Raw genomic sequence first — 16,511 nt, forward strand, 5'->3', positions numbered from 1 at the left:
CTCTTGCATCTTCCTGTAGTGCGCCGTGAACAAAGCTCGTTGCCTCCACTGAAGCTTTGTCTTTGTGTAGCAAACTTGTTTTAACCGAGTCGCTTGTAGAAGTAGCGGTCGATGAGTCGGTGATGTAGACTAGAATATGCAGGCGTCCGCAATCTCCATAGCAAATCGCCACCCTCGGATAAGGAGACACCAAAAGGAACAGGTAGATACTCCAAAGATTACAACGTCAACCGAACCCATGATACATCGGAGACCAAATCCGATCGGATCAAGGAAGATCCATCGGAGACACACCATCACATACCTCCGTCGATACTATGTGTGCAAAGCAATGTCACTGCAACAACCATGACACATAGACTCACTACAACCAGCATGACGCGCGGGGACAACACAAAAAAGGGATCTCACAGGCGCACCCAAAGCCGCCCCATGACGGTTGCCCCGGGCATGCTAACAATTTTTAAGCTTTTCTTTACCAAATTAAACTTTGCAACAAAATAGGTTGTCTAGATGTGCAACTAGGTGAGCAACCTATATGATGCAATAACAACTAGCACACAAGCAAGCAAAGGATGTAAAACAAGTAGGCTTGCAAAAGTAAAGGCACGAAATAACCAAGAGTGGAGCCGGTGGAGACGAGGATGTGTTACCGGAGTTCCTTCCTTTTAAGGGGAAGTACGTCTCCGTTAGAGCGGTGTGGACAATGCTCCCCAAGAAGCCACTAGGGCCACCGTATTCTCCTCACGCCCTCACACGATGCGAGATGCCGTGATTCCACTATTGGTGCCCTTGAAGGCGGCGACCGAACCTTTACAAACAAGGTTGGCGCAATCTCCACAACAATCGGAGGCTCCCAACAACAACAACACCACGAAGCTTCACCACAATGGAGTATGGCTTCGAGGTGACCTCAACCGTCTAGGGTGCTCAACACCCAAGAGTAACAAGATCCGCAAGGGATAAGTGGGGGGAATCAAATATCCTGTGGTGGAAGTGTAGATCGGGCCCTTGTCACCCAATCCCGAGCAAATCAACAAGTTTGATTGGCTAGGGAGAGAGATCGGGCGAAAATGGAGCTTGGAGCAACAATGGAGCTTAGAGGTGGAAGAGGTAGTCAACTAGAGGTAGAAGACACCCCTTATATAGTCGTGGGAAAAATCCAACCGTTATCCACATGTTCAGCCCGCGACGCACGGTACTACCGCTCCATGGGCGCGGTACTACCGCGAGGCTGCGCGGTACTACCGTGGAGGACTACGGTACTACCGCGACAGCAGCACATGCCGGAACTAGCCTGATCAGGGGGCAGTACTACCGCTTGCGCGGTACTACCGCTCCCCCTTGCGGTACTACCGCAAGGCAGGGGAGTCACTGCCTGGGAAGGGCGCGGATGAAATAAATTACATCCGTGCCTACTTCCGCTGAAACTGGGGTGGTACAAAAACCCGACGCGGTACTACCGCTCGCGAGGCGCGGTACTACCGGCGCGGGCGCGGATGTAAAGAATTACATCCGCGCCTACTACCGCAACTCTGCGGTACTAGGTAGGAGGGCCACGGTACTACGACTCCTAGGGAGCGATACTATCGTGGGCCCCCGCGGTACTACCGCGCTGGACGAGCGGTACTACCGTGGGGGCGCGGATGTAAAAAATTACATCCGCCCTTACTACCGCACCGGAGCGGCACAAGGCCTGGGTGCCGCGGTACTACCGCTCCAGAGGGGCGGTACTACTGTGACACACAACGGTACTACCGCTTGTACTTGCGGTACTACCGCAAGTACAGCAGTAGTTGTCAGATTTCCGCACAACCAAGATAACGAACGGCAGCTCCAAAGTGCAGGGAAAGGAGGGACAAGTGTACGTGTTGATTCCACCCAAACCTTTCCGACGCGGACCCCCTCTTAATAGTACAGCTCTCCTACGACTCAACTCCACCAAAGAGAAACGTAGAACAACACCGACTTCAATAGTCTCCGAGGGGCACCGAATCGTCTCGTGCCTAGTGATGAAGTATCTGAGAAACTCAAGGCACACGATTAGTCCGCAAAAGCATTGTCATCAATCACCAAAACACCTAAGGGATAAATATGCCCTTACAATCTCCCCCTTTTTGGTGGATTGATGACAACACGGGATTTGCACATAGATAAGATAATTTAGAGCAGGGGCAAACCCCACCTCTCTAAAATATAGACGGGCTCCCCCTAGATGTGTGCACTTTAGATGAATGCTTTGGACTGCATAGCACACATACTAGGATCAACACTCCCCCTATATTTTAGAGACCAAGGCATGATAATAAGCATAGCATAGCATGATAATAAGCATAGCACAGCATAAAGATAGCACAACATGACACAAGCTTGCTAGGATAGATAGAGTGCATATGTTTTACACCATACGAAGTAAAGTAATCAAGGTTCAAATGAGAAAGCAGCAAATAGTTCAATTGAGAAAGCAGCAAACACACGACACACACGACTCGCAAACTCGCAAATCCCTACACTCTCTCCCCCTTTGGCATCGAGACGCCAAAAAGGCAGAGAGGACACCTACACACACAAGAGGTGGCTTAAGCAGAGAACTCGTCCCAATCCTCTTCGTCGGACTCCTCTGCAGCTGGAATGGTCTCCTCGACATCCTCCTCAGAATCAGTCCACCTGTAGCCTTGCTTCTCCATCCACTCGGCCTCAGGAGTGATGCGCTCCTCAGACCCGCCAGACACTTCCTCACCATAGAGCTGCAAGATCTTGTTGTGCCGGCGACGACTCTCCTTGGACTCCACGTGAGTCCTGTACTGCCCCTTGGCTTGCATGCAGAAAAGAGACTTCATCTTATCCTTCAACTTCTTGGCCCATGATGGCCTAGAGACACTCTGGGAGGGCCTAGCAGTACGGCCCTCAGCAACATCCTCGGCGCCAGCATCCTCCTCATCAACAGCAACCCTAGCAGCAGTCGCCTCGGCACGAGTAGCGGTGTTGGCCCAGTTGGATTTGATACGCAGACAAATGGGCTCATGGCGAATCCAGTCTGGAGCAAGGAACTCCTCATCAGGGTACGTCTTCTCCCAAGTCTTCGAGATCAGCCGAAACAGATAGGGCCCATAGATAGGCACCTTGCGGTTGAACACTGCAAACCGAAGCTCACACCACATGATGTGTGAGACATCAAGTGGCTGAGACTGAGTCGAACGAGCCTCCTGGCAAATGAGCATCATATCCACCATATAGGCATGAACCTTGTCTTTGTCACCGATGCGTGGGAACAAGGAGTTGCGGAAGATGCGATACATGATATCCAGAAAGGGGTTGAGTACCAAAGTTGTCTTGCCATTGGCGAGTGCCTTCTCAACCATGAACGGGGTAAGCTTGTCCTTGTTGGCAGAATCAGCATTGCCATGGGGGCGAACACCCACTGGAGTGTTAAGCCCATCATCAGGAACCTGAAGCAGATCCATGAACTCCTTCCAGGTAGCAGACAGTTGGCGGCCATTGGTCATCCAGGTCATCCTCCTTTCTTCATTAGGGTGAAAGTACATTGAGGCAAAGAACTGACAGATAATCTCAGGGTCATAGTCCAGGTGGAAAGAGATCACATGCTCAATGCCAAACTGCTCCACCAAGTTTAGAGCCTCTCCAAAGTAGTCACGGAACTTGTCCTTCCTCATGTGGTGCATATCAATCCACTTCACCTCCACATAGGTATTCTGCTTGTTCTTGATGACATCCAAATAGATGTTGGTCTGTGTCTTGTTCCAGAACAACTCACAGCCTCTGACAGTGGAACGTGGATGCACATAAGGGTGAAGCTGCCTGAGACGAACATACTCAGTGGGGGCTATCTCATCCATGCCCTTAGCGGGCTCCTTGTGCTTGCTAGCAGAGGTCTTGACATTGCGCTTGGAGGCAGACGATCCCTCTGGTACTTCTCCTGGGTTGCGCAGACGCTTGGAGCCAGTGTCACGACTGGGATTGGACCGGCGAGAGCCACCACCCGAGACACACACGCAAAGCACCAAAGACGCGAAGAAGATCAATGCAATGGCCATGATAAAGCACAAGAAACACATAGAAGGCATACGAGAAAGTTGGCATGCGATAGATGTGAGCCACGGTAGAACTGCCATTGTCTGCGGTACTAAAAAGTTAGTACTGCTCCAAACGCGGTAGTACCGCGCGAGGTCACGGTAGTACCGTGGCTGGAGCGGAAGTAAGCTTTTAGTGCCGCACAGAGCGCGGTAGTACCGCTTCCGAAGGGCGGTAGTACCGTGCGAGCGGTAGTACCGCGCCGGAAGGGTGGTAGTACCGCGTCGCGTCAGATCCAATGGGCGGTTTGAATCTGAAAAGAACCGCGAAACAACGGTGGTGCTACGATGATCAGATCTAGCGCAAGACAACAATGCAAGTACAATTCCTATGCAATACCACGCTCCTTCATCCTATTCTTGCAGAGATTAAGCCTATGAATCTCAAGAACACACAAGCCTCCCCCAAAACCTAAATATACCAAAGACAAACAACACGGAGAGGGAGTTGGGGAAAAACCTTGGTCCATAGCAAGAGCACGTGGTGGGGAATGATCCCACCGGTCGGAATCACGGGAGGGCAGCCAGTGGAGGAGATCCGGCGACGAACGCCAGCTCCGTTCTTGAGCGAGGGAGAGGAGGAGACGACGTGGAGAGAGAGGACACGAATGGGTATGGGGAGTTAGAACTCCCCCTGCCCGTCCTTATCCCCATGCGCTCGAACCGGCACGGTAGTACCGCGTATCATCGCGGTAGTACCGCTCGGGCGGAAGTACCGCGCCGAGGCGGTAGTACCGCTCAACCAGGCGGCAGTAAAAAAATTACTGCCATGTGGTGACGGTAGTTCCGTGCTCCCGCCAGCGGTAGTACCGTGGCTGGCTGCGGTTGTACCGTAGCTGGCCGTGGTAGTAGCGTGAGCTCAAGTCACCGCAGGTTTCAAACACGAGAGGAAAAAGCCTTTGCACTGGAACTTTTCACACACAAGAACACGCACAGACCAGAGGAAAAAAGGCAACAAGAAACCACCAAGCGACAAAGCCTCTCGAGGAGAGAGGGCGGTGGCCGAAGCCACCTATGTTTGAGTTGGATGGTATGGCACCGCGAAGAATTATCCTTGGGCCCATGACTAAAACTCGTCTTTGAAGCAGAAGTACCATCAAAAATGGCTAATGTGAAAGAGGTGATCGATTTATGCATAATGGGGGGAGGGAGAGTTCATTGAGAGAACAACACTCCCCCTATGTCCATGCCTACACCTAAACTAGACAACAAGTTGAGTGTGGTGGGGGTGCACGGTTTCAAGTCACATTGCTCAAATCAATGATATTTAGCTCATGCCTTAACTCGCGAAATCTTGCTTCATCCAAGGGCTTCGTGAAAATATCTGCAAGGTTATCATGAGTGTTGACATACTTGAGCTCGATCTCCCCTCGCCTAATGTGATCCCAGATGAAGTGATACCGAATCTCAATGTGCTTCGTCTTGAAGTGTTGCACCGGGTTGAGAGAAATCTTGATGGTACTTTCATTATCACACCAGAGGCACTTTGTCACAAATGACACCGTACTCCTTTAAAGTTTGCCTCATCCATAGGAGTTGAGCACAACAACTACCGGCCGCCACATACTCCGCTTCGGTGGACGAGAGAGACACACAACTTTGCTTCTTGGAAGACCAACTTACCAAAGAGCAACCAAGAAACTGGCACCCTCCGGAAGTGGACTTCCTATCCACTTTGTCTCCCGCCCAATCGGAATCCGTGAAACCTTCAAGCTTGAAGTTTGCTCCTCTTGGGTACCATAAGCCAAAGTTTGGGGTATGAGCCAAATATCGAAAGATTCGCTTGACCGCCACATAGTGACTTTCCTTTGGTGCGGCTTGAAAACATGCACACATCCCCACACTCAACATGATATCCGGTCTAGATGCACAAAGGTAAAGCAAGGAGCCAATCATGGAGTGATATACCTTTTGATCCACCGCTTTACCATTGGGATCAATGTCAAGTTGGCACTTGGTAGGCATTGGTGTAGTAGCCGGCTTGACATCACTTAGCTTGAATCTTTTAAGCATGTCTTGAGTGTATTTGGCTTGGTTGATGAAGGCTCCTTCTCTTCTTTGTTTGATGTCAAAACCAAGGAAGAACTTCAACTCTCCCATCGAAGACATCTTGAACTTGGAGGTCATGAGAGCGGCAAATTCCTCATTGAAAGCTTTGTTAGGAGAACCAAAGATAATATCATCAACATATAGTTGGCATACAAACAACTCCCCGTTGACCTTCTTAGTAAAAAGAGTGGGGTCGATTAGCCCCACCTCAAATCCACGATCTTGTAGCAACTCGGTAAGGTGGTCATACCACGCACGTGGGGCTTATTTAAGGCCATAGAGTGCCTTATCGAGTTGATACACATGATCCGGAAAGTAGGGATCCTCGAACCCAGGGGGTTGCTTGACATAGACCAACTCATTAATAGGACCATTAAGAAAAGCACTTTTCACATCCATTTGTTGCAACTTAAAGTTGTGATGGGAAGCATAAGCAATCAACAAACGAATGGATTCAAGACGAGCGACGGGAGCAAAGGTTTCATCGTAGTCGATAACCTCGACTTGGGAGTAGCCTTGTGCTACCAATCTTGCCTTGTTGCGAACAATGTTCCCATGAGCATCTTGCTTGTTCTTGAAAATCCATTTGGTCCCAATGACGTTGTGGTTCCCCGATGGTCTTGGCACCAATCTCCACACCTTGTTGTACTTGAAGTTGTTGAGTTCTTCATGCATGGCATTGAGCCAATCCGAGTCTTCGAGCGCCTCATAGACCTTTTGGGGTTCAACACAAGAGACAAACGCGTGATGTTCACAATAGTTTGCTAATTGTCTACGAGTGCTTACCCCCTTTCTTAGGCTTCCAACCATGTTTTCCATGAGATGGCCTTGAGTGGTGAGCTTGGAAGCAATCTTCGCGGCACGACGCTCCAATTCCTCCTCGGGTGTGGAAGGAGGAGGGTCAACTTGATCATCTTGAGCGCCGTCTTGAGCTTGTTCTTGATCTTGAGCTTGCTCATGGTCTTGAACTTGCTCGAGGGGGAGAACTTGACCTTGGGCATCATTTAGAGGTTCACCACCTTCTTGAGGTAGATCTTGCCCTTGGTCTTGTTCACGAGGTTGAGGGCCTTCACTTTGTTCTTCGGAAGCGTGTGGGTCTTGATGAGGTGATGGCTCTACTTGAGTAGAGCATTGTCCTTCTCCTTCGGCCACAAGGGGTTCCTCAATGGGTAGAATTTGACCAATACCCATTCTTCTTATGGCTTGAGGAGGAATTTCATCACCTACATCACAAGTACCACTTTGCTCCACTTGGGAGCCGTTATTTTCGTCAAACTCCACGTTACACGTCTCCTCAATGAGTCCGGTGGACTTGTTGAGGACACGGTAAGCATGAGAGTTTGTAGCATAACCAACAAATATGCCCTCATGAGCTCTAGCCTCAAATTTAGACAAACGAACACCTTTCTTGAGAATGAAACACTTACAACCGAACACCCGGAAGTACTTGAGGTTGGGCTTGTTACCGGTAAGTATCTCATAAGGAGTCTTGTTCAAGCCTTTGCGAAGATAGAGCCGATTGGATGCATGACATGCGGTGTTGATGGCTTCGGCCCACAAGTTGTATGGAGACTTGAACTCCGCCATCATGGTCCTTGCTGCATCCATCAACGTCCGGTTATTCCTCTCCGCAACACCATTTTGTTGAGGGGTATATGGTGCAGAATATTGATGCTTGATCCCCTCATCACTAAGAAACTCATCCAAGGTGTAGTTCTTGAACTCGGTGCCGTTGTCACTTCTTATTGTCAAGATCTTTGCATCATGTTGACGTTGAGCTTCATTTGCAAAGTCGATGACGGTTTGTTGAGTCTCACTCTTCCTCTTGAAGAAGTATACCCAAGTGTGTCTTGAATAATCATCCACAATAACTAAGCAATACTTTCTTCCTCCAAGACTATCAAATGATGGAGGCCTGAAGAGATCCATGTGAAGGAGCTCCAAGGGTCTCTTCGAGTAGATGATGGTTGAAGGAGGGTGAGCCTTTTCATGAATCTTTCCTTCGATACAAGCACTGCAAGCACGATCTTTGGCAAAACTAACATTTGTTAGTCCACGGAAATGGTCCCCCTTGAGAAGACTTTGCAAAGATCTCATATTGATGTGGGCTAAACAGCGATGCCAAAGCCATCCCACGTCAACTTTAGCCATTAGGCATGTGCGGTCTTAGTGAGTCGCTCCGAAAAGTTAATCACATTGAGACCGTTCTCGACATGCCCAACAAAGGCTACTTTAAGAGTCTTGCTCCACGAGAGGGCCACGGTATCAATATCAAAGAATGTAGCAAAGCCCATGAGTGCAAGTTGACGAACGGAAAGTAAATTGAATGCAAGGGACTCAACAAGCATGACTTTCTCGATCGTTAGATCATGAGAAATGACAACCTTGCCGAGACCCAATACCTTAGAATGTGATGCATCACCCCACTCGACATTGGTGGGCATAGATGGAATCTCTTGCACGTCCACCACCAAGTCCTTGCTCCCGGTCATATGATTTGTTGCTCCACTATCGAGCAACCATGATCCCCCACCGAAAGCAAACACCTACACAAGATCAATGCTTGGTTTTAGGTACCCATTTAGTAATGGGTCCTTTGATGTTAGTAACAAGGGTCTTGGGAACCCAAATAGACCATTCAATGTACTCATAAGGAGAACCAACAAATTTATCATAAACATGTCCATCACTAGCACGGTACAACACATATGACGGGTTAAAGTCGCCGACTTTGTTTGAGGAAATGCTTTTGCCCTTTTGGACATCAACTCCCTTCACTTTCTCCTTCTTCTTCTTAGGAGCACCCTCTCCCTCTTTCACAAACGTTTGTTTGAGAGGAGGAGGACGTTTGGTCTTGTTCTTCTTCTTCTTCTTGCTCTTGGACTTGGGTGCAAACCCAATTCCTTCTTTGGCCACAACTTCCTTTTGATTGCTCAAAAGGTCGTTGAGGTTCTTCTCACCTTTAATGCAAGTCACAAGGCCTTTCTCAAGTTGATCCTTCAACTTGGCATTATCCTCCACAAGATGCACATGCTCACAACACGGGTTAGTAGCACATGCATTATCAATTAATACCATATGAGGAAAGGTGGCCTTTTCCTTGATTAGTTTAACTTGGAGTTGAGCATGAGACTCTTTGAGGTTAGCATGAGTACCCTTCAAGACCTTGTGGGCCTTGTCAAGTATCTCAAACTCCTCTTTGAGTCTAGCATGATCAACCCCAAGTTTAGCCTTCTCGGAGCACACGAGACATGACAAGAGCATGATCAAGATCTTTCTTTAACTTAGCATGGTCATTATTGTGTGACTCCTCAAGAGTCAAACGATGCACACGCTCTTCCTCAAGAGCATTAGAGAGATCCGATATCTCATCGGCATAGTCACGACTATGACCTTCCATCTTGGAGATGGTTTCTTCGTGAGCCTCGATCATGTCATTGGCCTCACCAAGTTGTTCCAAGAGAGCAACAAAGTGCTTCTTGGACTTTCCCTTGAGCTTACACTTCCTCATTAGACTCAAGATGTTCGTCAATTCAATCCTCCAAGGAGGGATTAGTAATGTTGGTGGTTGTGATGTTGGGGGTTACCTTGTTTGAAGCTTTAGCCATGAGGCATCTGGCGGTGATGTTTTCGTTGGGTGATTCGAAGAGAGACACCTGGGGAGTAGTAGCAATGGCAACGGACGCCATGGCCATTGATTCTTCATTTTCATCATCATCGTTGAGGGAGTCCTGGACTAAGGGGTGTCCGGACAGCCGGACTATCATCGTCCACCGGACTCCAAGACTACGAAGATACAGGATTGAAGACTTCGCCCCGTGTCCGGATGGGACTTTCCTTGGCGTGGAAGGCAAGCTTGGCAATACGGATATGTAGATCTCCTACCATTGTAACCGACTCTATGTAACCCTAGCCCTCTCCGGTGTCTATATAAACCGGAGGGCTTTAGTCCGTAGGACATAACCTCCATTACAACAATCATACCATAGGCTAGCTTCTAGGGTTTAGCCTCCTTGATCTCGTGGTAGATCCACTCTTGTAATACACATCATCAATATTAATCAAGCAGGACGTAGGGTTTTACCTCCATCAAGAGGGCCTGAACCTGGGTAAAACATCGTGTCCCTTGTCTCCTGTTACCATCCGCCTAGACGCACAGTTCGGGACCCCCTACCCGAGATCCGCCGGTTTTGACACCGACAATCGTCATCCTCTTGGTATTCTTCTTGAACCACCAACCCATGAGTGGGAGTCTTCTTGGCGAAGTTGTTCTTGTTGGGGAAGGACTTAGCTTTGTCTTTTCGGATGAACTTGCCACCGTTGTCTTCCCGCTTCTCGTAAGGACAATCCGCAACGAAATGGCTCACATTCCCACAGTTGAAGCAAGTTCTAACTCATTGCTTGCCCTTGACGCCACTTGAGTTGTTCTTGTTGAAGTTGGGTCTTGAACTCTTCTTGCTCCAAAATTGTCTTGAAGCAAGGGCCATGTGCTCATGGTAATCAAACTTGGTGTCTTCGGGGTTGCTTTCCTCATCTTCCACTTCTTCCTCTTCTTCCATAATAACCTTGGCCTTCAAAGCAAGGTTAGGCTTCTTTGCCCTTTGAGAATGGAGCACCGCATTGTCGGTGGTCTTGTCCAAGATGCTCATTGCAACGGACTCATCCAACACTTCACTTGAGGTCATGGAGTGGAAGTCCGGTCGTTGACGAATGACGGAGGACATGGCCTTGTTGGAGGGCATCATGGCCTTGAGGAACTTCCGCTTGATCCAATTGTCATCTGTGTCCTTGCTTCCATGATCTCGAAGTGCAACCGCGATTTTGGTCACTCTTCGAAAGAGCTCACGAGGTTCTTCATCTTCTTTCATTGCAAACTCATCGGCTTCATCTTGCACCACCTCATAGTTGGAGCGTTGAATGCTAGCACTTCCACGATAGAGACCCTCGACACATTTCCATGCTTCTTTAGCCATGACATGGGGTCGAAGATGAGGGAGATCTTCGGGAAGGATTGCATCTTGGATGATGAAGAGAGCACTCTCATTGAATTGATTGTCCACGGCTTCTCGAGGGGTGAAGTTGCTTGGGTCATGAGGATAAAAACCTTCTTCAATGATTCTCCAAAGGTTAGTGTTCACATGTTTCAAATGACGCTTAAAGCGATAGACCCAAGAATCAAAATCTTCATGTTTCTCATATTTAGGAGGAGGACCGGCATGATTCAAATGAGTAGAGGGGATTGGCCCTCCATAAATTGGAGGTTCCACATGGGCAAAGATGTCGGTACCATTTCTACCACTAATAGAAGGACTCTTATCAATGTTAGCTTCCCCCTTGTCGGAGGGAGCATCCGTCACCTTGTTGGTGGGATCACCCACTTTCATCGGTGAGGTAGATTGTTTAAGTCCTTCTAGGAATTCCTTAAACATGTCCTTGACCTCGGTCGTCATGGAGGTTTTCAATGTTTCAAAAGCCACATTGAATTCCTCAAGTGAGATCGAGTTACCCCCATCTCCCGTAGATGAGATCGGATTCGCACCGGAGTGCTCTCCCACCTCATCTACGACATCAACCATACTCTTTGGACGGTAAAGTCCTTAAAAAGAGACGAGGCCCTGATACCAATTGAAAGGATCGATATGGTTGACTAGAGGGGAGGGGGGTGAATAGGCAACTAACAATTTTTAAGCTTTTCTTTACCAAATTAAACTTTGCAACAAAATAGGTTGTCTAGATGTGCAACTAGGTGAGCAACCTATATGATGCAATAACAACTAGCACACAAGCAAGCAAAGGATGTAAAACAAGTAGGCTTGCAAAAGTAAAGGCACGAAATAACCAAGAGTGGAGCCGGTGGAGACGAGGATGTGTTACCGGAGTTCCTTCCTTTTAAGGGGAAGTACGTCTCCGTTAGAGCGGTGTGGAGGCACAATGCTCCCCAAGAATCCACTAGGGCCACCGTATTCTCCTCACGCCCTCACCTGATGCGAGATGCCGTGATTCCACTATTGGTGCCCTTGAAGGCGGCGACCGAACCTTTACAAACAAGGTTGGGGCAATCTCCACAACAATCGGAGGCTCCCAACAACAACAACACCACGAAGCTTCACCACAATGGAGTATGGCTTCGAGGTGACCTCAACCGTCTAGGGTGCTCAACACCCAAGAGTAACAAGATCCGCAAGGGATAAGTGGGGGGAATCAAATATCTTGTGGTGGAAGTGTAGATCGGGCCCTTGTCATCCAATCCCAAGCAAATCAACAAGTTTGATTGGTTAGGGAGAGAGATCGGGCGAAAATGGAGCTTGGAGAAACAATGGAGCTTAGAGGTGGAAGAGGTAGTCAACTAGAGGTAGAAGACCCCTTATATAGTCGTGGGAAAAATCCAACCGTTATCCACATGTTCAGCCCGCGACACACGGTACTACCGCTCCATGGGCGCGGTACTACCGTGGAGGACCACGGTACTACCGCGACAGCAGCACAGGCCGGAACTAGCCTGATCAGGGGGCAGTACTACCGCTTGCGCGGTACTACCGCTCCCCCTTGCGGTACTACCGCAAGGCAGGAGAGTCACTGCCTGGGAAGGGCGTGGATGAAATAAATTACATTCGTGCCTACTTCCGCTGAAACTGGGGTGGTACAAAAACCCGACGCGGTACTACCGCTTGCGAGGCGCGGTACTACCGTCGCGGGCGCGGATGTAAAAAATTACATCCGCGCCTACTACCGCGACTCTGCGGTACTAGGTAGGAGGGCCACGGTACTACGACTCCTAGGGAGCGGTACTACTGTTGGCCCCCGCGGTACTACCGCGCTGGACGAGCGGTACTACCGTGGGGGCGCGGATGTAAAAAATTACATCCGCCCTTACTACCGCACCGGAGCGGCACAAGGCCTGGGTGCCGCGGTACTACCGCTCCAGAGGGGCGGTACTACCGTGACACACAGCGGTACTACCGCTTGTACTTGCGGTACTACCGCTAGTACAACAGTAGTTGTCAGATTTCCGCACAACCAAGATAACGAAGGGCAGCTCCAAAGTGCAGGGAAAGGAGGGACAAGTGTACGTGTTGATTCCACCCAAACCTTTCCGACGCGGACCCCCTCTTAATAGTACGGCTCTCCTACGACTCAACTCCACCAAAGAGAAACGTAGAACAATGCCGACTTCAATAGTCTCCGAGGGGCACCGAATCGTCTCGTGCCTAGTGATGAAGTATCTGAGAAACTCAAGGCACACGATTAGTCCGCAAAAGCATTGTCATCAATCACCAAAACACCTAAGGGATAAATATGCCCTTACAGGCGGGTCGCCCGGGTGAGCGCCGTCCGGATAGATCGGACGGCATGGAGAGCCCCTGCGGCACGCCACCTGGGTATGGACGACGTGGAGGGCGCTCTTGCCTGTGAAGGTCCACAGGAGACAGGCACTCCAGGATTATTTATAAGAGTAATGTATGTAATGAAATTGCAAAATTTAAATGGTGGAACTTTAGTTCTATTATCACTGGTGACCGATATTACACAGTGATAACATAACTGAAATATCCATTCTCCAGATGAAGAAACTTTTTTTTTTGCGAAACGAGATGAAGAAACAGAACATAGTAAATGGTTTCAAAGGCTAGGAAATGGCATATATATTTCGACACATCACCCTATATATAGTGCAGGTTCATACATTACTTCCAATTTATTTCAAAACCTTATGAATTTGGGCCAGTTGCACAGTACATAGTGTAGTTGAGAAGGACAAAACCAATTTGATGGCAGCGGCAAATGTCCATCTTCATATTTAAGGCCCATGTAGATGTGGTCCATACTAACTTGGGATGCTATATAAAGAAGCTCTCCTGAGAACACTTTGGTGTAATTTTGATAGAGAGAATACGGTGCATGGCACTATGCACCAAAATGGCTGCCAATTGAGGGCATGCATATATGCCGCCAGGCTTGGGAAGGATCGAGAATTGGATTAGCACTGCATCACCAAACTTAGGTCAAGAAACTTAGTAGGGTATCACTTATATGTGCCCACTTACATATTAGGCATATCATGCATCAACAGAATGTGCTTCACTGCCAACATCGTGTGGTGGTGTCCAAGCGAGACGAAAGTGCCAACTAGCTACAACAGCGCATGCATGGCCAGAAAATTAAGCGATTGTCCTACATGCTGAGTTAATTCTAGTCATGGAATGTTACCTTATGGATAGCCTTTTAGGATGTAGAAGTCAAATTAACTCAGATTTATAGTTTTTTCCAATGAGATCTATTTTTGAAGGACAAAATGAGTTCCCAGTATTTGATAGCTGAAAAGCATGTTTTCAACAAAATGATCCTAGCACTAGCACCATCATAGCACTGAAACAAACTGCTCAAGTTACCAATGCATTTCCCGAATCTGGAACGGAGCAGGACGTCATCAACCTGCAGGTGGTTGAAGCGCTTCTCCACAGCAGCCCAGCCGCCAGAGCCTACTTTCGCCCTCACAAACTGCAAGCCCTTGAGCGCCACCGCAACGGTGCTCTTGCTTCTGTCGTATCTCTTCATCACGGCGGCCACCACAGCTTCTGCGGCCACTGGCCTGACGCCTTGGACCGGCACTGCATCATGTTGCACATCAAACATGATCTCGATGACCTCGTCGTCGTCTCTTAACCTGGTGGCCTTTGTGACCCTGCTTGAACCTTCTAAGCTTCCACTGTTTGGGATCAATGTTGCAGTCTCATGATCAATGGCTGGCTTGACACCAGCTTCAATGTTAGCCATATCCTTCTTTTACCTAATCCCAGGACAATTTCCCCTTTCTGCTCCCTGAAAGGGAAAGTTCGTTAGTTAGCTGCCTAAGAGGGCAAATCAAGTTATTACTGGCTATCCCTTTTCAGAAGCGAAAAAACAATTGTAGAGCTATGCATTCCTATAAAGTAATTGTAGATCTATAACATAACAATGGAATCCAGTAATCAATATAACACCCTATTGTGAGGTCCAATATACATGAAGCCAATAGGAAGCTACCACATATATATGTCCTTCCTATGTCCACAGAGAATTAGTGGAAGAATCAGGAATTAGTTGTTCCAAACATACTTTGTAGAAGTATAATGAAGAAGTCTTCTATATGTTTTTCTACATGAAAATTAAATCATGGAGAAAGTAATGATTCTTCCTACATGCAGATACCCATGTCATCCCGATTGCGGGTAATGTTGCAACTCTTTATGTTTTTGCATTCTAAATGGAATTCTTATTGTGTTTTCTCATTTCAATAAGCGCCAGGAACCCATGACTTCTTATCTGGATGCATCTCACTAATTTCATTTCTTTTTAACCAGTAGCATCATTTGTAGCTGCATTTGTAGCTCTTTCATTGGTCGTAACCGCAACGCTCTACCTCTCCTTAAAGTCAAGGTATAGTGAAGAGATAAATAAGAAGGTTGAAATGTTTCTCAAGGCATATGGCTCATCAAAACCCACAAGGTACACTTTGTGTGAAGTTAAGAAGATAGCAAGACGGTTCAACGATAAACTCAGCCAAGGTAGATTTGGAAGTGTATACAAAAGTGAGCTACCAAATGGAGTGCATGTGGCAATCAAGATGCTAGAGGGCTCCATAGGATATGGGGAGGAATTCATCAATGAGGTTGCAACCACTGGATTAATATCGTCCATCTCTTGGGCTTTTGCTCCGAAGGAATGAGATGGGCTCTTATTTATGAATTCATGCCTAATGAGTCACTGGAGAAGTACATATTCTAACATATATCCAGTATTTCTCGACAACTCCTACCAGCAAACAAAATGCTACATATTGTTTTAGGCGTTGCCCGAGGAATGGAATACCTGCATCAAGGCTGCAACCAGCCCGTTCTCCACTTTGGCATCAAGCCTCACAACATCCTGCTGGACTACAACTTCAATCCAAGGATCTTAGACTTTGGCCTTGCGAAGCTATGTGCAAGGAATCCGAGCATTGTCACCTTGACAGCAGCCAGAGGCACAATGGGCTACATCGCACCAGAGCTATAGCCTCGGAACTTTGGAGGGGTGTCATACAAGTCGAATATGTACAGTTTCGGCATGCTGGCACTGGAAATGGTGAGTGGAAGGAGGAAATCGGACCGATTGTTCAGAACCAAGACGAGGTATATCTCCCGAAGTGGATCTATGAGAATGTAATCGGTCGGCACGATTGGGAGCTTACTTTGGAAATGACAACAGAAGACAAAGAAGAGATTAGGCAGCTGGGTATTGTGGGACAAGTTCTCATTATTCATCTAGTGGAACCCAAAGAATCGTCCTTCAATGACAAAGGTGGTAAACATGTTAACAGGGAGATTGCAGAACCTGCAGGTTCCCCCCAAG

General features: G+C 48.0%; 1 pseudogene; it reads left to right on the top strand.

The window, feature by feature from the left end:
• The first annotated feature begins 15,095 nt into the window (after window positions 1-15,095).
• On the top strand, window positions 15,096-16,234 carry LOC119279057 (annotated as a pseudogene).
• Window positions 16,235-16,511: the final 277 nt, after the last annotated feature.

This window comes from Triticum dicoccoides, chromosome 3B (genome assembly GCF_002162155.2).
Source record: "Triticum dicoccoides isolate Atlit2015 ecotype Zavitan chromosome 3B, WEW_v2.0, whole genome shotgun sequence".
NCBI classification, from domain to species: Eukaryota; Viridiplantae; Streptophyta; class Magnoliopsida; order Poales; family Poaceae; genus Triticum; species Triticum dicoccoides.